Source organism: Hemibagrus wyckioides, linkage group LG07 (genome assembly GCF_019097595.1).
Source record: "Hemibagrus wyckioides isolate EC202008001 linkage group LG07, SWU_Hwy_1.0, whole genome shotgun sequence".
In the NCBI taxonomy this organism is placed as follows: domain Eukaryota; kingdom Metazoa; phylum Chordata; class Actinopteri; order Siluriformes; family Bagridae; genus Hemibagrus; species Hemibagrus wyckioides.
Genome location: NC_080716.1, coordinates 3,759,156 through 3,784,956, shown reverse-complemented (window position 1 = coordinate 3,784,956; position 25,801 = coordinate 3,759,156). Strand labels below are relative to the sequence as shown.

Below are 25,801 nucleotides of genomic sequence, written 5' to 3'. Positions count from 1 at the left end.
ATGAACGATATAACCCTTTTAGCAACTGATGTTTTATCCGTACGGAGAGCAATGGACTTGACGGACTGGTATGGCCTAGCCTCAGGCTCCAAGCTCAACAGGAGTAAATCTGAGGCTGTGCTCTTTGGGCCATGGGGTGACGTGGACACAGGAGGACTGGATCTGACTTTTAAATTGGAATTGAGAATTTTAGGTGTTAAATTTGACAGAGGGTGGAGGACGGGGAAACTGGTCTGACCTGTTAGGGAAAGTTAGACAAAGACTGGGGTTCTGGGGACTAAGACAGCTGACCATCAAAGGTAAGGTTTTAATTTTTAAAGCAGTAAAATCTTACCTCTGATTTTACTTGTGTGTTCTATTTTTACCCCCCTAGGACATTTATCCTACACCTGGAGCGGTCAGTGTTTTACTTCATGTGGAGGTCCAAGTGGGAAAGACTGAAGAGAGGTGTCATCAAGACCGGAAAACGGCGGCAAAGGCCTTCCAGACCCCCACCTGTTTTTAGGCAGCAGATTCACCGCCCTGCACATCAGCTATGCCATGAACCCATCCAGAGAGAACAAGACTGTGGCCATGACAAGATTCTGGATGGGCTCTTACTTATGAGTTTTAAAGATTTTACCAGTTGATTTGAAATGTCCAGTGTCTTTTACCTTACCTAAAGAGTACAGTTTGATCAAGAGGTTCTTAAAAGCACACCTTTTAGAGCAGCAAGGCATCACCATTTTAACTAATTATAAATCCTTGATGTCTCTTGTGCAGGATAAAGAACCAGTGAGTCCAGTCGCAGGACTCACAATAGGTGAGGCCAAACAAGTTTGAAAGAACGCCGCCCACCCTGCTCTCCAGAACAGGCACAGGGATCTGTCGTGGATGGTGGCTCATGAGATCCTTCCGGTCAGGGTGGCTATGCACTCTTGGGGACTGGCCACAAACCCCATTTGCCCACATCTCACGTGCAATGCCCCAGAAACTGTGCGACACCTGCTCTGGGAGTGTGGTGCAGCGCAGGACCAGTGGGCTGTGACAGGCCCCCTGTATTTCCCGAGCCTGTCAGCAGGTGGGGTCCAGATAGACTACAAGCTCGCCATCCTCGGAGTGGGCCAGTGTTTGAAGAACTTGACCTCTGAACAATTCGCTCAGCTCTGGCTCACCCTCAATATTATAAAAGATGCTATCTGGACTACCAGAAACTTGCTGGTGGGGAAACGCGTGTCTCCCTCCACGCAAGCGAGCAGATGGTGAGGTCAATGCTGCAGGGGTACAGCACGTCGTAGTTGCAGGGTCGCGCTGCCACCAACCCTGTCCACCCATAGATCCAAGATTCAAGAAGCTTTATTTCATTTCAACCACATATAGCTGATGCAGTACATAGTGAAATGAAACAACGTTTCTCCAGGACCTGGTGCTACATAAACCTACAACAACAAAGAGTTCAACACAAAAAAAACAACACCACAGAGCTAGGACAGAAGTTTGTCTTAGCCACGTAAAGTGAACAGTGTGCAGCTAGGTGCAAACAGAGCATAGACAAGACAGTACAAAAGACAAGAAAGAAAACACAAAAAGAACACAGGACACTTAGCGCCAAAAAAGAAAGAAAAGAACATGTGTAATGGAATGTAAGTGAAATAAAATAAGATAAAATGAAATGATGTAAAAAAAATATTGTGCAAAAATATTGTGCATAAATACAATAGCAGTGGTTGAGGTAGTGCAAATATAAATATAAATATAACTATAGCAGCAGATGACAGGTAGAGGTCATGCAATAAGTAATGCACAATATAAATTATGTGTATGTGTCCACACAGTCAAGAGAGAGAGTGTGTGTGTATATGTGTGTGAGAGAGACAGAGAGTTGTATATAGTTCAGTCCTGAGTGAGAGTGTGTGTGAGAGAGTGTAGAACAGTTCAGTCCTGGTTGTTGAGGTTGTTGAGCTTTGCGGATGCAGCGTGCGGTGTAAATGTCCGTGATAGAGGGGAGGGAGACTCCAATGATCTTTTCAGCTGTCCTCACTATCCGCTGAAGGGTCTTGCAATCCGAGACGGTGCAGTTCCCAAACCAGGCAGTGATGCAGCTGCTCAGGATGCTCTCGATGGTCCCTCTGTAGAACACAGTCAGGATGGGGGAAGGGAGATGGGCTTTCCTCAGCCTCCTCAGGAAGTAGAGGCGCTGCTGGGCTTTCTTGGTGATGGAGCTGGTGTTGAGTGACCAGGTGAAGTTCTCTGCCAGATGGACACCAAGGCATTTGGTGCTCTTGACGATCTCCACCGAGGATCCGTCGATGAACAGCGGAGAATGGTCACTCTGTGCTCTCCTGAAGTCAACAACCATCTCTTTGGTCTTGTCGACATTCAGGGAGAGGTTGTTGGCTCTGCACCAGGCTGTTAGATGTTGCGCCTCCTCTCTGTATGCTGACTCGTCGTTCTTACTGATGAGACCCACCACGGTTGTGTCATCGGCGAACTTGACGATGTGGTTGGAGCTATGCATTGCTGCACAGTCGTGAGTCAGCAGAGTGAACAGCAATGGACTGAGCACACAGCCCTGAGGAGCTCCAGTGCTCAGTGTGGTGGTGCTGGAGATACTGTTCCCGATCCGGACTGACTGAGGTCTCCTAGTCAGGAAATCCAGGATCCAGTTGCAATGTGCAAGATGTGCCCTCAGCAACTACGGCTACGGGAGCAGCGGGCCGGAGTGAACGGATCTCCGGTGAGTCCCTGGTAGAGACTCACACATGATCCTGAACAAGGGAATTTTATATATACACCTATTTATTCTTTTCTTTCCTTCTTTTTATTAATGTATTTTATTCATTTTTTTTTTATTAATTCATCAACGGCATTGGCAAATGCTTATGGACATTTGCACCCACAGGCATTATTTAATCATGATTTTATTGATTGCAATATGTGCAGTTTGTTTGAAAGTGGAAAAGAAAGGAAAATGTGAAGATGTAATGGTGACAATAAAAATTTTGAAAAGAAAATCTGTTCTTGTCAGTTTAATATCTGATACGCCCTCTGTATGAGCTGGAAAAGGGGCTTGCTCCATCCGCTCCATGCATCGGCCTGGTATTGCAGTACTTCCAGGCTTGGTGCACCGTTTTCTGATGTAAAAAAGTAGAAAAAAAAACCTTACTTCATTACTTAATACATTCTTATTACTGACTTACACACTTTGTTAATCACTTATTACGTTCTTATTACTTACTGACTTACTCACTTTGTTACTGACTTATTAATTTCTTATTACTTACATAGTGACTTACTCACTTTGTTACTCACATTACTTTCTTATTACTTACTTACTGACTGACACTTTATTACTGACTGACTGACTGACTTACTTTGTTACTCACTTATTACTTTCTTATTACTTACTTTAGCAGACTGGCTCCCTCCAAGGTCCTTTGCCTACAGGTTTTTTGTTCCTCTGGGTTCTTGGACATCACCTTTGCTGCCTTCACTGACTGCTCTGCCTTCTTCGACTGGTGCCCTCAGCTCAGGGAGGAGGAGGTGGTTTTCGGCTGGTTCTGCTGTTCGCTATGGATGAGGTCCCCATCACCGTGCATGTCTACAATCCCTTCGTGGCAGACGAGGTCTTCAGGACTTTCCTGGCGTGGTACTGCTTGTCTGTCTCCGCAGGGGAGAAGTTGTGTGGGCGCTTCGGCATCTGGAATGGGAAGCGTAGGTTCCTCGACAGGCTGAAGATGGTTCCGGCTGCTCCGGGGGGGCCTTGTCCACCCTCCGGGGAACTTGTCCACCCTCCTGGGAACTTCTCCATCGGTCCCAACCGTGGTTTCCTCCACTACCCTGGTCAGCTGCTGTACTGCTGGAAGTGTGGGGCCCATGGCCATGCAAAGGAAGCCTGCCCTGGATGGAGGTGCCACGTCTGTGGCTTGGAGGATCACCTCGCGGCTGAGTGTGGGGCACCAAAGGCCTGCAGCCTGTGTGGCAGCAAGGAGCACCTCTATCGCCAGTGCCCATCGAGGAAGGGGACTTATGCCAGCCTCTTTGCTGAGGAGTTCTTGTCCCTCAGTGCCTGGCAAAAGGGGGAGCAGGAGGAAGCATTACTCGCCGAAGGGGCAGCAGAGCCTGTGGCACCAAGTGGGCCAGTGAGCGAGGAGGCAGCAGGGCCTTCTAACAAGGAGGTCCAGCCGATGCAGGCAGAGGGGGGCTCTTCAGATCTGACCCTGGGTGAGTCACTGCCCTCCCTGGTGCAACCAGACTGGGCCTCAATGGAGTTCTCAGATGGCATGGAGAATGAGGGATCGGATCCAGAACAGGATGTGGGGGAGGGCGGCAGATTCTCTGGGAGTGGATGCACCAGAGAGGCAGAGGGGGTGATGGAGGAAAGAAGGATACAGAGGTCACCTTTGGAGAGAGGATGGCAGTTTGACCTCCTGACTGCAGAGAACATTGCAGGTACAAGGGAGATTGAAGCGGAGGGAGCTCAGGGGGCGCGGGTGGTAGACGCATTAAGGGAGGATTGTTTGGAGCAGGATGAAGGGACAAGGGAGGAGAAGGGGTGAACACAAGTTGTGGCAAGGCAGGCCAGAACGGGGGTTGGCAGGGGTGGAGGGGCATCAACAGGCAATGCTGCTCCCTGCTAGACTGGTGCCCAGGAAAGGGGGGCTTTTGGAAAGAGGAAGAAGAAGGAAATGTTCGGACATGGAAGGTGGGGGTTGGATTTGGGGGGACGGACAGGACAGGAGGGAAAAAGGGTGGCAATGGGAACCATGGGACTTGGGGCATTTAGTTGTTAGGTCACATTGATGTTTTCATAGTTTTTGAATTTGCTTTGCACTCATGCATTCTTTGACATTAATCACTTTAAATATTAGAGGGATTAGGCAGCCCCTTAAGAGGGCTGCAGCATTTTAAAGTTTACGCACAGTTTCTTTTGACGTGATGTTCCTGTAGGAATGTCATTTAAGTTCAGAGGCTGAGGAGAAGGTTTTCTCTGAAGGGGGGGAAGCAGGGCCATCCGTTTGGGGGGTAGGAGATGGGAGGGGAGATGGGGTGGGCATTCTTTTTAGTTCCTTTGACTGGACCATAGAGGCCGCAGTTTTAGTAGTGCCGGGGAGGGTGTTGTGCATAGACGGCAGATTCAGGGGCTTGAAATTGAGAGCCATAGCTGTCTATGCACCGTCCAGGGCAGGGCAGAGGCGAGGCTTTTTCCGCCTCTTAGAGCCGCTTCTCTCCACCAACAGGATACTGTTGGTTGGGGGTGATTTTAATGTTGATATAGAGACAGAAGGAGGAGAGTTGCAGGCCTCGGGCTATATCTGGGGGAATTCCAGAGATGATGCTGCCTGGCTTGACCTCCTGTTTGTGGTGGAGATGGCACGGGTGCAGTCATGCTTGTTGGTGCCCATTTGGGCCTCTGATCACTATATGGTGATCAGGCACATTGAGGTGGAGGTGCAACAGAACGAAAGGGGCCTTTGGGGATTGAACATGACCGTATTGCAGGACCCCTCCTTCTGTAAGGTGTTTTGCCACCTCTACGCCAGTTGGCGGCGTTTGCGAGGTCTGTACACCACTCAGATCAAGTGGTGGGAAGACCTCAAGAGGAGGATCGCCACCGCCGCTGGTGGGGACAGGAGATGACGAGGAGGAGGAGGGAGATGGCCGAGCTGTGGTCCAGGAGGTTGTACGAGGCCTGGCAAGACAGAGATCCTGGGCAGCTCAGGGATGCTAGTGAGGCCTTATGGGCCCACTATGAGGCTGATGCCCGGAGTCACTTTGTCCAGGCCAGCAGGGAGGCTCTAGAGCAGGACGAGCGCCCAACACGCTATTTTTTTAAAAGCATGAGGACCCGCTGGCATAGGTCATACATTGAGGGCCTGAAACAGGGCCCTCGCGTGGTTACCTTGACCGAAGAGATGCTAGAAATGGCTAGATCCTTCTACAGCGATCTCTTTGGTGTAAGAGAAACGAGGGGCGACAGCGCAATGGCCTTTCTGGACGCTGTCACCGGCAGGGTGCTGGAAGATAGCTCACCGACTTTGGAGAGAGAGATCTCCCTAGAGGAGGTAGAGAGAGCTATGCTCTCCCTGCTGACTGGTGTGGTTCCTGGTGGAGAGGGCTTACCGGTAGAATGATACCGTACTTTCTGGCCTTTGGTAGGTCCGGACCTGCTGGCTGTCTACAGGGAAGCCATGGAAGGTGGAGCTCTACCTCCTTCAGCAGTGGTGGGGTTCATCACCCTCTTGTACAAAAAGGGCGAAAGGACCGATCTGGCTAATTGGAGACCGATCATGTTTCTGACGGTCAATTACAAGATCTTGGCCAAAGTGATGGTTCTTCGCCTGAGAGAGGTGATGGCCCAGGTGGTTCACCCTGATCTGACCTGTGGGGTGCCCAGGAGGATGTGTGGCATGAACCTGGTGTTGATCAGAGACGCACTGGTGTGGGCTGAGCAACGGCGGGTAGCGTTGGCACTGCTGCACCTGGATCAAGAGAAAGCCTTTGATCGCGTTTCTCTTTATGCTCCTGGAGCGAATGGGCTTTGGTCCAGTCTTTGTTGCCACGGTCCGACTGCTGTATGCAGGGGCAGTCAGCCATGTCATCGTGAACAGGCACTGATCTGGGCTGATCAAGCAGCAAGGAGGGGTGAGACAGGGTTGTCCGCTGTCGCCTTTGCTCTATGTCTTGTACTTGGAGCCTTTGGCGGAGCAGCTGAGAAGGGAACCTGCATTCCAGGGGCTGCATGTCCCAGGTGCAGGAGGAGCGAGGGCCAAGGTGTCAGTGTACGCTGATGACGCCACTTTGTTCCTTGGTCTGGACAAAGATTTTGTAGCAGTGGAGCGTGTCCTGGGAGCCTTTTCTGAGGCCACCGGGGCACGCATCAACCATGCCAAATCCGCGGTCCTGTATGCAGGGGCTTGGCCTGGAAGATCTGATGTCTCGGGGGGGTTCTCCAGGTGGTAGGAAAAGGCGCAAAAGGGACCTCTCCCTTACCAGAAGTGTACTTGCGGCATGTTCTGATTTGCTCGCGGGCCTTAACCACCTGGCCTTTGTCTTCCCTATCCCATTTGTAACAGGGAGGCCCCTGGAGCGCGCCCTGTTCACATTCTTTTGGGGGGGGTGAGCAGGTTGCCCGCTACACCATGTGTACGGAGTGGGAAAAGGGGGGAAGGGGAGTGGTGTGTATCCCCCTTATGACCATGCCAATGTATGTGGCCTTCCTGGCCAAGCTGGTCAGAGAACCGGAGGGCCACATGTCATTGCTGTTTGCAAGGTTCTGGATTGGCTTTGCATTGCAAACGGTGATCCCATGGAGAGGAACTTTACCACGGTCTATCAAAGGCCCGTGGCACTACCAGAAGGCGGCCAAGTTTATTTGTGGCCACCACTGGTGTCTGGTGGACAGCTTTGTGCTGGACCACTGGAAGTTATATAAAAGATGGAGGGACCACTGGGCAGCACAGTCAGGTGAGACCCACCCCCAAATGCCAGGGGTCGAGTGGGCAGCTCTGCAGCTTCATGAGGGCAGGGGTCGGAGGGGCAGAGGAGGGAGTATTTTCAGGGGTAATGGTAGTGGGGGCGCCATGGTGGCCCCAGATGAATAGGCGCTCAGATATGGGCAGAGGAGGGTCGGGACATTGACTGGGAGGGATTTTGTCTCTGGTTTATATTCCTTTGACCTTTTTTGGTTTTCAGGGCTGGGTCTATTTCCCTTGTTTTTCTTATTTGTGTTCCCTCAGCCTCAATTTGTTTGCTTTACTGTTTGCCTATATATTTGGAATTATTTTTTTTGTTCTTGGTTTATAATTGTATCGTTATAATGTTTTTGCTTAGTTTCTTTTGTGGGATGTCCACATGCAGTTTCTGTTGTTGCAGTACAGGTGTGAGGGTGTTGGTGGGTGGAGGGGGGTGGGGTGGGATATTTTGTGCCTTTTTTTCTGGAAGCTGAAAGAGAATGTGTTAATGAATCCTTTTTGCTGAGGTTTATTGCTCTCATTTGGTGGTGGGAATATCTTTTGATGTTTGTATTTGAAAGTGTTCAATAAAATTAAAAAAAAAAAATCTGTTCTTATCAGTTTAATATCTGATATGCTCTCTATATGAGGGCTCTATATTAAACAGATTTTTAGAGCTGGGAGCTGGAAAAGGGGCTTTCTCCGTCCGCTCCACTTAATGAAGTAAGTACGTACAAACGTACTTACTTCATTACTTATACAATACTTTCTTATTACTGACTTACTCACTTACTTTGTTACTCACTTATTACTTTCTTATTACTTACTTACTGATTGACTGACTTACTCACTTATTACTTTCTTAGTACTTACTTACTGACTTACTCACGTACTTTGTTACTCACTTATTACTTTTTTATTACTGACTGACTGACTGACTGACGTACTTACTTACAACGCCTAAAGGATTTTAAGTCCGATTTAAGCCCGATTTGCAAATTAATGAGCTCGCCGACAGATCGGTCTGTGATCATGGGAAAATCTGTGGGTGATCAGCGCTCGGCAATCTTTATGTGTGAACTACTCACCAACGCATCAAAGAGACTCGCTGATGTGTCACTGACACCTCGCAGACAAAATCCAGATATCTGGCATGTTAAATATCTGGGACAGTCGGCCGACTCGACATCACGTGGTGTCAATTGTAGCTACAATCTCCAGCCAATGAGAGATCAAGTCAACAGAGTTGAGGTCACAGGAAGAAAAGCAGCAGCAGCAACATGGCTTCAAAAATAGTGTGGACACAACATTTATTTTAATAAATTAACATTTATTTAGAGCGAGACTCCTGCCGACGTCCATTTTCAAAACAAACCTCTACCGAAAGTCTCGCGTCATTTCCGGATCCACCTGTCGTGTGTGTTTTCGTTACAAAGTGTGGTTTGGGGACAGCGTTGGGTGACAAGACCCATCCATGTTCCCTTACTAATCATTGCCAGGCTGTGCTCACCACTGTCAGCTGGTCCTCGTCAACACCCCCCTCCCCCATATTCAGGTCAACAGTTGGGAGTGGCCCCAATTCCTTGATTGAGGCTTCCGTAAGCCTAGGAAAGCGGGGCTATGGGCTGTCCATTGCAGTGGAAATTTTAACAGGTAACATGGATGAACAAGTAACCCTTTGTTGAACTTTGGTGTGTGTGTATGGAAAGGAAGATGTTTAACCAGGTGGCTGTCCTTATCAGGAGCGACTCTACTTGTGGAATGCAAGGACATCGTATATCTTGTCTTTTGTGCTGTTGGTCACATATACATTTGGTTTAGGATGCACCTAAAGTTCTATATAAGAGGGACCCGTGAAAGAGGGCTTTGCTTCTCTGCTGTGTAATCTTGTTGCACTGGGTTTAAGATGCCTTTTGCCGTGGCAAAATAAAAAATTCCTTTCTTATCTCTTTGCTTTAACTTGCACCATTTTGTCCATGTGTAGTTTGTTAATTATTTCAAGTCAGAGTGCAGACTTGCCACCACACCACCTTTTGGCTAAGATCAAGTGTAGTATCTGTTCTTATCAGTTTAATATCTGATACGCCCTCTATATTAAACGAATTTTTAGAGCTGGGAGCCGGAAAAGTGGCTTGCTCCGTCCACTCTACGCATCGGCCTGGTATTGCAGTACTTCCAGGCTTGGTGCACTGTTTTCTGAAGGTAAGTAATAAAAACTTACTTACTTACATACTTACTTCATTATTTAATACTTTCTTATTTCTTACATACTGACTTACTCACTTTATTACTCACTTATCACTTACTGACTGACTTACATACTGACATACTTTATTACTTAAGGGAATCAAAAAGCTTACTTACGTACTGACTTAGTTTATTACTTACTTATTACTTTCTAATTACATGCTTACTTACTGACTTACTTCATTACTTACTTATTACTTACTCACTGACTGACTTACTTTATTACTTACTTATTACTTTATTACTTAGTTCTGGCTGGCTGGCTGGCTGACTCACTGACTGACTGACTTACAATCCATTTTCCCTTGCTAATCATAGCTCTGCTCAGCATTGTCAGCTGCTCCTCATCAACGTTTCTTCACCCATGTTCCATAGCTAATCATCACTAGGCTGTGCTCACCACTGTCAGCTGTTCCTTGTCAACATTTCCCGACCAATTTTCAGCTCAACATTTGGGCCCGATTCCATGATTTGGGCTTCCATAAGCCTCAGAAGGCGGGGCTATGGGCTGTCCTTCAAGCAAGGGGATTAACAGGTTATCGCTACTCGGCCTTTGGCTAAGATCAACTTGTGGAGACTGCAATCAGTCTCATTTGGAATTTGGGCCTGGCTCAATTTAAGTTAAGTTAAGGTAAATTTTGTTCTTTTTCTTAATTTTTTAAGTGTTTTTAGTATTTATTTCTGTTTTTACTTGCTGGTGTTGTTTACCTAATTAGTAGCTTGTTGTGGTTTTAACTTTTATTGTTGTTGTTTTTTAGAGTGTTTTTACATTTATTAGGCTGTTGTTGCCTCTACCATGTTGGCTGTTCATGCCAGCATGTGGAAGCACCATAGCGCGAGTTTCCAATTTAAATCTTTAAATGGAAAGCTCCTGGAGATGTCTCGGCTGGACTATTCCAGGAAACTTGTCCATAAGGCTTTAGGATTCACCCCTGTAGACCTGAATTGTATACTGGCTCTGCCTCAGTATAAAGGGTTTGATGTAAGATTTCACTCTGCTTCCCTCCTGAATGATTTCTGGGGTAGGTCTGAAAATGTTCTGGATCAGTTTTCCATGTTCACTGTTGAGAAACTGTCTGACAGCTCTAACAAAGTTGTGGTTGTCTGGATGTTCAACAAAACAGTGTCTGATGAAGACGATGGCTAGATTTTGCATGGTTCAAGGCCCACCTATGAAAGTGCTGGATGAGGACAGCATCTTGAACTGTGTTTGGTGTGTTCCCATTGAACAATGGGAAGATCCAAGTGGTTTTCAGGGCCTGATATACCTGCCATTGATGCCATCGAGAACAGAGGCTACATTTACTATCAAGGCATGCCCAAACTCTGTCAGAAATGAGGTAAAGTGGGTCATTTAGCCGAAGCTTGTTCAGAAATTGTAAAGAAGTGTAAAGAAATTGGTCATTCTTTCAAAGAATGTCCTAAATCCTTTGCCAACAAGCTAAAGGCCAACAAAATGGCCACACAGCATGAGGCTCTGGCTGGGGAGAAGGAGAAGGAGGCAGACCCTGAGGTTTTGGAGGGAAATTCAAACCCCCTCCAGCCTCAGGGACTGGCCAGACCCGGAGGGTGGAAACAAGGAGGCGGAGCCAGTTGAAGGGAATGGTGTAGAAAGAGAGGCCACACCCTCCTTGCAGCAAGAAGAAGGATGAAATATGTGAGAAAGGTCGTCCTCAGAGACGTCCTTGGAGACAGTGCCGGAGGTAAGTGTGGTCTTTGAGAATAGTAAATTTTAAATCTCACTCCCCAACACTCAAGCCTGCAAAAGGACAGTGGCATGTCCTCTGCTGGAAATGGTAAATAGGCTTGGCTGGGTCCTCTACACTGAAAAAAATTATTCATTGAATTTACTCAATTTTTTTAAGTTAAGTGGTTGCAATCAATTTATTTTAGCTACATTTAAATAAATAAATTTAGTTCACTGACTTTGAACTCTCAATTAACCCTATTCATATTTATCCTATGGCTACAGTGCTCTTTTTATTATTATTATTATTATTGTTGTTGTTGTTGTTGTTGTTAATAATAATAATAATAATAATAATAATAATATTATTATTATTATTATTATTAAACAATAACATTATATATTATTAACATTATATATAACATTATACACTATATTGCCAAAAGTATTCGCTCACCTGCCTTGACTCGCATATGAACTTAAGTGACATCCCATTCCTAATCCATAGGGTTCAATATGACGTCGGTCCACCCTTTGCAGCTATAACAGCTTCAACTCTTCTGGGAAGGCTGTCCACAAGGTTTAGGAGTGTGTTTATGGGAATTTTTGACCATTCTTCCAGAAGCGCATTTGTGAGGTCACACACTGATGTTGGACGAGAAGGCCTGGCTCTCAGTCTCCGCTCTAATTCATCCCAAAGGTGTTCTATCAGGTTGAGGTCAGGACTCTGTGCAGGCCAGTCAAGTTCATCCACACCAGACTCTGTCATCCATGTCTTTATGGACCTTGCTTTGGTCACTGGTGCACAGTCATGTTGGAAGAGGAAGGGGCCAGCTCCAAACTGTTCCCACAAAGTTGGGAGCATGGAATTGTCCAAAATGTCTTGGTGTGCTGAAGCATTCAGAGTTCCTTTCACTGGAACTAAGGGGCCAAGCCCAGCTCCTGAAAAACAACCCCACACCATAATCCCCCCTCCACCAAACTTTACACTTGGCACAATGCAGTCAGACAAGTACCGTTCTCCTGGCAACCGCCAAACCCAGACTCGTCCATCAGATTGCCAGATGGAGAAGCGCGATTCGTCCCTCCAGAGAACGCGTCTCCACTGCTCTAGAGTCCAGTGGCGGCGTGCTTTACACCACTGCATCCGACGCTTTGCATTGCACTTGGTGATGTATGGCTTGGATGCAGCTGCTCGGCCATGGAAACCCATTCCATGAAGCTCTCTGCGCACTGTTCTTGAGCTAATCTGAAGGCCACATGAAGTTTGGAGGTCTGTAGCGATCGACTCTGCAGAAAGTTGGCGACCTCTTCGCACTATGCGCCTCAGCATCCGCTGACCCCGCTCCGTCAGTTTACGTGGCCTACCACTTCGTGGCTGAGTTGCTGTCGTTCCCAAACACTTCCACGTTCTTATAATGCAGCTGACAGTTGACTGTGGAATATTTAGGAGCGAGGAAATTTCACGACTGGATTTGTTGCACAGGTGGCATCCTATCACAGTTCCACGCTGGAATTCACTGAGCTCCTGAGAGCGACCCATTCTTTCACAAATGTTTGTAAAAACAGTCTGCATGCCTAGGTGCTTGATTTTATACACCTGTGGCCATGGAAGTGATTGGAACACCTGATTCTGATTATTTGGATGGGTGAGCGAATACTTTTGGCAATATAGTGTATATATAACATTATATACATTAATATTAATGCAGTTATTAAACATAGCAGAGAAAAAATAATTAAAAAGAAACAAATGAACAAATGTGTTGCCCTGGTAACAAAGGAGAGAAAGAAAAAAAACAGTATAAGAAATTGATGTGTTAAGAAGACGGCTGCTACCGTGCTCATCGACTGATTCAGCTGATTCTCAGGGACTCGCGGAGTCGGGTTATTGACTGATTTAGCTGAGAATCTTACATTTAGTCTCAGCACCTTCAAAGTGCATGAGCTGACATTCTTAAATGCCAATTTATAGGCAAAGCACTTTATGGATATAGTTATACTTTTTGCACATTTTGCATTTTTGTTCAGTTTGGTTGTTTTATTCCTTATTTAAGATATTTATTTTTATTCCATTTGGTTACTTTAACGTTTAACATATTTAATTTTTGGTTAATATAACTGATTTGCACATTATTTGTGTTAAAGTGTGTGTGTGGCACTTTAAAATAAATGTTTATTGCCCTGGTATGGTAAGTCTTGATTCTTTGTAATTTACATGTTTATTGCCCCTGTCAGTGGTGGAACAAGTACACCACGCCACCCTGGGGCAAACATTTGGTTGGTTACTCATCATGCAATAGTCAGTGATTGTCTAAAAACTTGCAATTACTATTACATACAGGCCATAACATAACAGTAAATAAATAGTCATTAAATTATTAACCACTATTTACCACCATGATTAGAGTTTGTATAGGAAACGAGGGCTATAAAAGAGTCACTTTTCAAAAGGAACTAACTCAAAAGGAATCACTGACTCGATTCATTTCAGTGTGTGACTTTAAAAAGAATCGTTCCACAGATCTAAAATAAAGATAACACTGCATATATTATTTTTTACCTTTATGCTATGTATAAAAACAACTATAGTGTGTTGCATTTATGAAATCAATGAACTGCTACAGAGAACACAATATGTTATTTGTGCATGCAACAAAACATTTTCAACTCAGAAAAAAAGATGCTGGGTTGAAGGTTACGTTCAAATAAAATGCTCAATTTCTATTTGAGTCCTCCTTGTATTTATGAAATAAAAAGCCGAACTTAAATTATCCACCTGCAGCAAACCAAAAATGCCATCTGCTTCTGTGCGTCTGCTTCTGAACCTTCCGCATCAGTTCTGAAACGGCTTTTTTCTCTCCATACAGATATTTTTCAGAAAAGGCTGTTTGTTTATTCTGGAAGTGTCTTGCAACATTCGACTTTTTGTTGTTTGTCAATTTCTCACCACATATTAAGCATACTGTTAAACCAGTCTCGTCAGCAGTGAAAGCAAATGAATCTGCCCACGTAGCACTTTTGGATTCACTTTAGGACTCATCCATGGTTGGCCTACTGGGGGTTGAAAAGCTCAATAAATCGTGCAAGCAGGTGTTGCACATTGGTGGTTGTGGTCAGCCGCTGTACTGCTGGAAGTGTGGGGCACTTGGCCATGCAAAGGAAGCCTGCACTGGGGGATCAGGTTTCGGGTCTGGTTACATTGTTTGATGTTTTCATGATTTGGGTGGTTTAAGTCTTTCAGTATGCACATGGTTTTTGAATTTACTTTGTACTTATGCATCTTTTGACGGTGACCACTTTAAATGTTAGAGGGATTAGGCAACCCCTTAAGAGTGCTGCAGTATTTTTAAGTTTACACACAGTTGCATTTGATTTGATGTTCCTGCAGGAATGTCATTTAAGTTCAGAGGCTGAGGGGAAGGTTTTCTCTAAAGGGTGGGAAGCAGGGCCATCTGTTTGGGGAGTAGGAGATGGGAGGGGAGATTGGGTGGGCATTCTTTTTAATAGTGACTGTGGCCACAGTTTCAGAAGTGCTGGGGAGGGTGTTGTGCATAGACGGCACATTCAGGGGCTTGAAATTCAGAGCCATAGCTGTCTATGCACCATGCAGGGCGGGGCAGAGACAAGGCTTTTTCCACTTCCTAGAGCCACGCCTCTCGACCAACAGGATACTGTTGGTTGGGGGTGACTTTAACGTGGATATAGAGACAGAGGGGGGAGGGGAGCTGGCCCAGGTAATGGCAGGAGCAGGGCTGGTGGATGTTTACAGGGTGGTGGAGTTGCAGGCCTTGGGGTATATCTAGAGGAACTCCAGAGGCGATGCTGCCGACCTCCTGTTTGTGGCGGAGATGGCAGGGGTGCAGTCGTGCTTGTTGAGGCCCTTTTGGGGCTCTGATCACTGTATGGTGATCAGGCACATTGAGGTGGAGGAGGGACAGAGAGGAAGGGGCCTTTGGCAATTGAACACAACCATATTGCAGGACCCCTCCTTCTGTAAAGTGTTTCGCCACCTCTATGCTGGTTGGTGGTGTTTGCGAGCTCAGTACACCACTCAGATCAAGTGGGGGGAAGACCTCAAGAGGAGTATCACCATCCTGTGCCACTGGTGGGGACAGGAGATGGCAAGGAGGAGGAGGGAGAGGGCCAAGCTGTGGTCCAGGAGATTGTATGAGGCCTGGCAAGACGGAGATCCTGGGCAGCTCAGGGATGCTAGTGAGGCCTTACGGGCCCACTACAAGGCTAAGGCCTGGAGTCATTTTGTCCAGGCCAGCAGGGAGGCTCTACAGCAGGACGAGCGGCCGAACGCTATTTTTTTTAGAAGCGTGAGGAGTTGCCAGCATAGGTTGTACATAGAGGGCCTGAAACCGGGCCCTTGAATGGTTACCTCGACCTAAGAGATGCTAGAAGTCACTAGATCTTTCTACGGGATGCATTGACATTGGAGAGATCGATCTCCCTAGAGGAGGTAGAGAGAGCTATGCTCTCCCTGAAGACTGGTGTGGGTCCTGGCGGCAATGGCTTACCGGCAGAATGCTACCATATGTTCTGGCCTTTGGTAGGTCCGGACCTGCTGGCCGTCTACAGGGAAGCCGTGGAAGGTGGAGCTCTACCTCCTTCAGCAGTGGTGGGGTACACTTGTACAAAAATGGGGAAAGAACCAATCTGGCTAATTAGAGACTGATCACATTACTGATGGTCAATTACAAGCTCTTAGCCAAAGTAATGGTTTTTCGCCTGAGAGAGGTGATGAACCTGGCGTTGATCAGAGATGCGCTGGCGTGGGCTTAGCAACGGCAGGTACCATTGGCACTGCTGAGCCTGGATCAAGAGAAAGCCTTTGATCACGTTTCTCATGTGTTTCTCTTTACACTCCTGGAGTGGATAGGACTGCTGTATGCAAGGGCGGTCAGCCTTGTCATTGTGAACGGGCACTGCTCCGGGCTGATCGAGCAGCGAGGAGGGGTGAGACAGGGTTGTCCGCTGTTGCCTTTGCTCTATCTTGTACTTGGAGCCTTTGGCGGAGCAGCTGAGAAGGGAACCTGCATTCCAGGAGCTGCATGTCCCACGTGCAGGAGGAACGAGGGCCAAGGTGTCAGTGTACGCTGACGACGCCACTTTGTTCTTTGGCCGGGACAAAGATTTCGTAGTGCTGGAGCGTGTCCTGGAAGCCTTTTCTGAGGCCACTGGGACGCGCATCAACCGCGCCAAGTCCGCGGTCCTATACGCAGGGGCTTGGGCCGGAAGATCTGATGTCCCGGGGGGGTTCTTGACCCAGTATGGCAACTCTCTTTTTCAGGTCCTGCCACCACTCTCACTGCGTATTGTACAACATCCACAACCTTCGGCAAGCCCTAATCAAAAATAACAAAAACAATCCTAAATTTTTATTTAGCACTGTAGCAAAACTAACTAGGAGTAAAAACCACCAGTAGAAAAGCGCACACCATCTTTATTTAGCAGCAATGACTTCATGAATTTCTTCAATGAAAAAATTGAAAATATCAGGTCTATATTTCAGTCTATTAATTTAAAACCAAATTATTTGTTAGATAATTCCTTAGATAATATAGCTATTTCTGATCAGAGCTTAGAATGCTTCACTCCACTTCAAGAGCCTGATCTAATTTTGCTAATTTCCTCTTCAAAACTCTCTACCTGCATCCTAGATCCTTCACCCATGTCTTTCCTTAAACAGATACTACCAGTAGCTACCGAACCCCTTCTAAAAATCATTAATTCTTCTCTAAGTACTGGCTATGTGCCTAAATCCTTTAAGCTAGCAGTTATAAATCCCTTGATTAAAAAACCGGACCTCGACCCTGTCAGCTGTCTAACTATAGACCGATATCAAACCTGCCCTTTATCTCCAAGATCCTAGAAAAGGCGTTAGCACAGCAGTTATGTTCATACCTGCTTAGAAATAACATTTATGAAATGTATCAATCAGGATTTAGGCCTCATCATAGCACAGAAACAGCACTGGTTAAAGTGGTAAATGACCTGTTACTGGCTTCTGATCAGGGTTGTGTCTCCTTACTGGTGCTACTGGATCTTAGTGCAGCTTTTGTTTTGATTGACCACACTGTTCTACTTGATAGGTTAGAACATGTTGTTGGTGTTAAAGGAACAGCCCTCTCCTGGTTCAGGTCTTATTTGACTGACCGATATCAGTGTGTAGATTTAGATGGTGACTTCTCTATGCATACCAAGGTTATGTTAGGTGTTCCACAAGGTTCTGTTTTAGGCCCACTGCTTTTTTTCCCTATATATGCTACCTCTTGGTGCAATTATTCATAAACATGGTATTAGCTTCCACTGTTATGCCGATGACACACAGCTGTATGTCTCAGCTAAGTCAGATGAGAGACACCAGCTTATTAAGATAGAAGAATGTGTAAAGGACATTAGACATTGGATGGCCACTAACTTCCTCCTGCTTAATTCAGACAAGACAGAGGTGCTTGTACTAGGACCACATGCAGCTAGAAATGAGCTTTCTGATTCCAGAGTAACGGTGGATGGTCTTTCGGTTTCATCTTGTCCAGCAGTAAAAGATCTTGGTGTGATTATTGAGTCTGGTCTTTTGTTTGAAGCTCATGTAGATAATATCACTATGGTAGCCTTCTTCCATCTCAGAAATATTGCCAAGATAAGAAATATGATGTCACTTCATGATGCAGAGAAACTAGTTCATGCTTTTGTTATCTCTAGGTTGGATTATTATAATGCCTTACTGTCTGGATGTTCCAGTAGGAGCAGAAACAAGCTCCAGTTAGTCCAGAATGCAGCAGCTAGAATCCTAACTAGAACCAGAAGATATGAACACATCACTCCTATTTTAGCCACACTACATTGGCTCCCAGTCAAATTTCGCATTGGTTATAAAATACTGTTACTAACCTTTAAAGCACTGAATGGTCTCGCACCGCAGTATTTGTGCAATCTTTTAGTCTTTTATGATCCGCCACGCCTACTCCGATCATAGGGTGCTGGTTATTTGGTAGTACCTCAAGTAGCAAAGGCTACAGCAAGGGGCAGAGTTTCTCTTTCAAAGTCCCAAAGTTATGGAACAGCCTTCCAATTAGTGTTGGGGATTCAGACACAGTCTTAATGTTTAAGTCTAGGCTGAAGACACATTTGTTTAGTCAAGCTTGTAATATATAGTTCTTAGGTAAAGGAGCAGATCTGGAAGGTTCATGGGCCTAGAGTGTTTGGTGTATTGGGATGTTTGGATGCTGTCATCCTACCACCCTGGCAAGTCGCTCAGGTTTGTTGACTGTGAAATGGTTGGACGCCTTATGTCCCGGGAAGCCTTCTTATCTGTCACCTAATGGCTCTCCCTTTTAGTTATGCTGTCATAGCTAGTCTTGCCGGAGTCCCTGCCTGCACTTTACACGTAATCTACATTGTCTTAAACATCACATGATCAGAATCATACTTAATATCTTTCTCTTTCTCTCTCTGTCTTTCTCTGTCGAGCTATACACCCCACTTCTGAGCTCCCACTGTTTGCCAGTTCCAGTGTGACCACTGCCCTACCCCTAGTCAGAGTCTCGTCGCTTGTTGGTGCCCACTGATGCTGTGGATGGATCTGTGGACCAGGAGACAGCCATGGACAGAGCCACTTGGGGACTTTCATACAGTCACAGATCTGCCATTACATCTGTCAGCTTGTGACAGCAAAGTATTAGTGTCTATAATGACCTAATAGTTCCTCATGGGCCATTGATTTCTGTTGTAGAAAGGACATTAATCAGTTACAGTTACATTATTTACTGTTTAGTGTCACCCAAATGAGGATGGGTTCCCTTCTGAGCCTGGTTCCTCTCAAGGTTTCTTTCTTATTTCATCCCAGGGAGTTTTTCCGTGCCACCATCACCACAGCCTTGCTCATTAGGGCTAAAATAGTTTAATTATTAAATTTAATGATTTACACTTATTTCTAGTTATTTAGTTATTTTATTTTATTTTATTTTATTTTTCTTAAATAATTATTTTTCTTTCTCTGTTTTTCTTCTTTTGTAAAGGTGCTTTGAGACAATGTTCATTGTAAAAGGTGCTATACAAAATAAAATTGAATTGAATTGAATTGAATTAAAACACAAGCCTGATGGCAAATCCAGTCCTGCATATGGTGTGAAGCTGAAAAAAACCGAAGTGAATTACTGTCCCACCTATCCATCTGGGGAAACAGCAGAGACACTAGAAAAGATAAGAGTGGGCCTCCTCTCAGAAGTAACGAAAAGAAATAACAAGGATAAGGTGGCAGCAATGATGGACAAGACCTTTGCACACAGAAGGCAAGAAGTAGTTTGAGAGGCACCCATGATAGCTGATTTTAAAACAAGGTGGCCAGCTCTCTTCCATGTGTGTGAGGTAAGTGAATGAGATTGTGAAAGAACATCCCTTCATGTTTTTATTAGAAGATTAAGATTCAATTATTAGTCACATGTACTTTACAGCACAGCGAAATTATTTTTTCGCATATCCCAGTTAAGCAGCGGGGGTCAGAGCACAGGGTCAGCCAGGATACAGCACCCCTGGAGCAGACAGGGTTAAGGGACTTCTCTAGGGCTCAACAGTGGCAGCTTGGCACTGTTGGGGCTTGAACCCCTGACCTTCCAGTTATTAACCCAGAGCCTTAACTGTTTGAGGCACCACATGCAGTCGTGTAAAAGTGCCCCCTTTTAAATTCTTTGTTTGTTATTTTTGTGTAAAAACATAATCATCTGATCGTAGAGGGTCTTAGTATTAGGCAAATACAATGTCAGATAAACAACTTATGACTTTTTTTTTTACCATGCCTTTATTTATTTAACAAAATTAAGGCACAAAGTAAATTGCCAAACTTCTGCTGTATGTGCCATTTAAGACATTGGCAGATTCAGAAATGTAATTCATAAACTGATTAGCATTTACTAAACATCAGTAACAGTAGCCTTTGGCAATCTGACAAACAAAGGTATTTGTATGCAGGAAACTAAGATACAGATTACATTTGCATTTCTCGAACAAACTGAAATGCTATGTTAAATGTGTAACTGTCACATTAACATAGCCAAACAAAGTGTTTTTCTTCATGTATTTGTAGGTTACTGCTGAATTCAAGAGAACCATCAGTTTGCAGTCAAAGTTTTTCTCTGAGCTGGATGCTCACTCTGAAAACCTGATCAGAGTGTATGCTAAGAAAGGTGGTGTTCAAGGGCAAAAGATCAAATGCATCATGGTACCCATAACCCAGATGTGAAAATGGAAAAGGGACAGTGAAACTGTTCAGCCCATACAGTCTTAATGCATATGGTAGTAGTTATCTTACACATGGTAGTAGGTTTTTAAGGGGACCACACATGAGCACGCAGTGGGGGAAGTACTAACAGAATAAAAAACAAAAGTAATTGACAAGGGCAAGATTAGTAGTCGATTGGAGGTTCTGAATTTCAGTTTTAATTAATTGCCCAGTCCTATGCAGAACCTTGATGAAGGGAAATGTGAGAGTGATCAAAACATGTTTGTAGGCATACTTGGTGGATCTGTGCACATAGACACTGAAACCCATTGTATTCGTGAGAGACAGAACATCTAACAACGGAAATATATGTTGAAAATCTGCTCTGATGTCGGAGCACTAGCTCTAGCGTCATAGAACACTGAAATTATGTGTAATCCAAAAATGCAAAAATGCATTTTTAAGCAAAAAATAAACATTGATACTAATATGAAGGCCTAAAATTTGGCATTGCAAAGCTGTCCCTAACATGTCTGTCAATTGGCAAGTGTTTCTACCACAGTGACCAATGAGTGCACAGTGGTTATTAAAAGGATGTTTTAGGCATTCTTAGGATTTCACATGTTTTAGACATAAATCTTAATTATATATTCATTTAAGATATTTATTGTAAAGCATAATTTGATAAAACACAATGCTTGAGTATACAGTATTTGGATAATGTACAAAATACACTAATTCTTATGGTGCCTAGGATAAATAATCCAAATCTATTCAAACTGTGTTTTCCTTTAAGAACCACTCCGTACCAAGCCTCATAATGCTTTATGCTGTGTCTTTCTGTGAACCAAGTTAAAAATTGTATCAGATATGTGAAACTGCTAGTTGGTTGAGATGGTGTTGCTATTTTTTTTTTTTTTTTTACATATTCTCTCTGAACTGCCATTGATGTCAGATGAGAATTCATCCTCAAATGTCTGTGTCTGTAGTTGAATGAAGATCCAGAGAGGTTAGTAATGGAATTCAAGGTATGTTAATTTACATTTATCTTCTCTAAAGGGACAATCAAGGATGGGATTTCTTCTGGGTTTCTGTTAGCTTTAAGATGTGGAAAAATTAAGGTCCTAATTATTTTATTTTATTTTATTTTTTATTTACATATGTAAACAAACGAATAATTGTACTTCCAGATTGAAGTCTGCAAGGATTTAAAATGAGTCCGACTGGTTGTACCTGTACTGTACTGTACATAAGTTGCCTGCTGGTGACCTAGATCACTCACAGATGTTTCAGGAAAATATTCAGTCCCCCATCAACCTACACACAATAACAAATGATGATAAAGTGAAAAACACATTTTTAAACATTTTTGCAACTTACAAATTTACAAATAATTTTCTGTGCATGCAAATTGTGGTCAGGTGCGTTCCCTCCGCCTAAGATGTGCCTGGGAATTGACTGGAGTTCACCTGTGGGAAACTGATTGGACATAGTTAAGATGATGTGTGTGTGTGTGAGAGAGAGAGAGAGAGACACGTCCCACAATTCGCACTCCAAGTCAGGCCAAAAACTAAGACATGGAATCCAAGGAACTCTGTAGACCTCCATGAAAACTTTTTGTGGTGAGGTACAGATCAGGACAAGGGCATTAAACTGTTTCCAAGGAGTGCAGTGGCCTTAATAATTGTGAAATGGAAGAAGTTTAGAATCACCAAGCCTCTTCCTAGAGTTTGCTGTCCAGCCATACTGAGTAATCAGAAAAGAAGGACCTTGATCAATAAGGTGACCAGGAATCGCAGTTCACAGATGCTTCCCATCCAACCCCATAGAGCTTGAGAGGATCTGCCAGCAAGAATGGGAATATCTACCTAAATCCAGGTGTGAGAAGCTTGTAGGAACTTACCCAAGAAGATTTGGAGCTGTAATTACTATCAAAATTTGTTTCTACAAATGATTGAATTAAGGCTTCTAAACAGTTATTTAAATGAGAGATTTCAGTTTTTGATTTGTAATTAATTTGCAATTAAAAATGTTAGCACTTTATTTATGGGTTATTATATATAAATTGATGTGGGAAATGGTTTTCCCCATCAAAAGAAATGAAAAAAGTGAAGGGGTCTGAATACTTTCCAAAACTGTACATAGTGATGGATATTAAGATTTTAATGGTACTGCTAATCTTGGTGATGCTGCTTATTAATCCAGTACTTTGAGTATTGAGTTTTTTATTAATCCAGTACAATGAGTAACACTACTCATCAGTTTTGTTATTATTCAAGAGAAAAAAGGAAATTCTGATTGTAATTAGTTAGTGATCATTTCTATAGTTTCATTGTATAATACACATCAGTGAAAAATCATTGTCCTTTCCTATTTGTTGTCACAGAGCGATGACGAAAGCAGAGGCATGGCAATGGCAAATACAGTCTTTGGAATCTTTGTCACTCGACACAAAGGTGCAGAGCCCAGTGATGACCCAGAGAATGTTGGAATCATTCTGGAGGGGGTGGAAGTGCTGGATGACTTGGGAAATGTACCTTTTGCGGTGGCAGTCTTGTTGGCTCTTGTGTATGCTTTAAACCTAAGCTACCCAAGAGAGCTAAAATACACCTTTGAAGCTCTGCTTTAGATTATTATGGAGCTAGATGGAAACAAATTATCTGCAAAAGTACAAGCTCTCAAAACACTGCTTTCTAGTTAGTGACTTCATTGAAAAATCATTACTAGAAAAAAATGTGCTTAATGTGAGGACGAAGTTTTTGTTAACTTTTGTTTTTGTGAGTTCACCAGCACACTAAACTACATGTGCAAATGTTATGGGGAATGCGAATACAAAGACAGCGTCTTGCATAGTTTTAAAAAAGTTTGCCATTTAAAAAGTGGCACAAACTGATCTATTTTCTTGTGTTTTTGCAAGCAAATGGCAATTTAAAGTATTGTTAAACAATTGACAAACAAATTTATGGCAGCCTGTCTTGCATTATATTTCTAAGCAGACTGTTAATTGTAGACCAAATGTTAACTGTTCACGTTTGTTAAAGTTCCCAGCAGTGTAGTCCATCATGTTGGTATATATTTATTTATTTGGTGTTTGTTTAATTATTGGGGGTTTAAGACCAGCTTTGTGTATTAAGTGGATTAACTTTTCTGTTGGCACTTATTTTTTATTTATATTTATTTATATTTATTTTATTTATATTTTGTATGTATATTACTTATTTATCGTTTTTATATTTTTTATGTCTTTTATATTTTTTTATGTTTTTCTCAAATTGAAACATTTGTTTGTAAGTTGCTGCTGGTGTAAAACACTGTTTGGGAAATATAGTCTTAGTTTAATCCTGTTTGTCGTATGTTTCATTCCTTCACAGAAGTCTGTTGCCCAGGGCTCTTCAAATTCAGTCATTGCTGGCCAGTGTCCAGCACTGTTTCGAATTCACCAACACCTTAACACACCTACTGCAGCTGGTAATTAGTTGAATCAGCTGGCCTGTCTGGATTTTGAAGATCCCTGCTGCAGATAGTTTCACTTAAATATATTTACTTAATTTTTACATTATAGTTACTCTTTGAATGAACTTAATTAAATCATGGAAAGAATTTCCATGTGATTAAATGGCTTTCTTTCAGCATTAAGCGATAATGTTGTGCCAACTAAATTTACTTGGGTTGGATCAACTTTATTTACAACTGTAAAATTTGTTGTACCAACCCTATTCATTTACGTTGGATCAACCTTAATATGTTGGTTCAACACTATTAAATTATGTTGGACCCAAATGTAGTAAATAAGTTAAATGAAACCTAATTAATTAAGTTCACTGAACTTAAGCACATGGTGTTTGGCCAACAAAATTCACTGATGCTGAAAGAAAGTCTTTGATTTACGTTGAAATTCTTTCCATGATTTAATTAAGTTCATTCAAAGAGTTATTTTTTTGAGTGCACTGCTGGTTAAATAAGAGTATGTACAGAATAGGGAAACATGAAACAGGGAAGTGTTACAAATGCAGACAAGAAGAAACGGTTGAGCATGTACTCATTAAATGTGTGGCATATATACATATATATAATAACACCTTCTTTATTGCACCACTACAATCATTTGCTCATTTGCACTCATTGCATTTACTCATTGCATTTACCTCCCACTGTATACTGTTTATATACTGTTATATATGCAAATTATTTATATATTTTTGTATATTGTTTATATATGCAAATTATTTATTGTTATATACTTATTATATATGCTAATTATTTGCACTGCGAAATGCACTTCTGGTTAGATGCTAACTGTATTTCGTTGCCTTGTACCCAGATGTGCAGTGACAATAAAGTTGAATCTAATCTAATCTAATCTAATCTAATCTAATCTAATCTAATCTAATCTAATCTAAGGTTTCATCTAGCACAGGCAGTAAGGGCATTGTGAATAGACACTGTGTCGCTACAGGTACTACTCGGAAATGGCCCAAAGCAGTCCAGAATTTTTCAGCTAGTAATAAACTATTTAAAATAAATAAGATTGATTAACAGAATCTAGGATACAGTACTACAGTCATATGGGTTAACTTTTTTTTTTTTTTGCTTCTGCGTCATGCCACACTCCAATCCAGTAGGTGGTGGAAATGCACCCTTTAAGTCGGTCTGCCAACTGCCAATAAAAAGAAGAAGAAGAGGAGGAATATGATTTCATTTCGAAATTAAATAAATGATTTCTCTTCGTTATTAAAATATGTAATTATTGTTAATATGTTAAAGTAGCTTTCATCTCTGGCTAAATTAAAGGGGGTGGCGCACCAGCGCCCCCTAATGGACCAGCTGCCACTGCCATCAGGGTATATTCCAGGCGACTTGAAAGTAACTATTTGCTACGGAAGCCCAAAGAGGCCATGTGATATTATTATTTTTGCTTTTGTTTTCTCGTGATCACGACTTAATTTTCTCGTGATCTCGAGATAACAAAAGTTGTTTTCTCATGATCACGACTTAATTTTCTCGTGATCTCGAGATAACAAAAGTTGTTTTCTCATGATCACGACTTAATTTTCTCGTGATCTCGAGATAACAAAAGTTGTTTTCTCATGATCACGACTTAATTTTCTCGTGATCTCGAGATAACAAAAGTTGTTTTCTCGTGATCACGACATAATCAGAACCGCGGTGAAGTTAGTTTGATATTTGGACATTAGACAGACATTC

The 25,801-nt window shown here is 43.3% G+C and overlaps 4 pseudogenes; all 4 read left to right on the top strand.

Annotated features, from left to right (window-relative positions):
* LOC131355875 (uncharacterized) lies at nucleotides 1-1,245 on the top strand (annotated as a pseudogene).
* Nucleotides 1,246-2,974: 1,729 nt separating this feature from the next.
* LOC131357019 (U2 spliceosomal RNA) lies at nucleotides 2,975-3,112 on the top strand (annotated as a pseudogene).
* A 4,875-nt stretch (nucleotides 3,113-7,987) lies between these two features.
* On the top strand, nucleotides 7,988-8,194 carry LOC131356996 (U2 spliceosomal RNA; annotated as a pseudogene).
* A 1,264-nt stretch (nucleotides 8,195-9,458) lies between these two features.
* Nucleotides 9,459-9,628, top strand: LOC131356984 (U2 spliceosomal RNA; annotated as a pseudogene).
* Nucleotides 9,629-25,801: the final 16,173 nt, after the last annotated feature.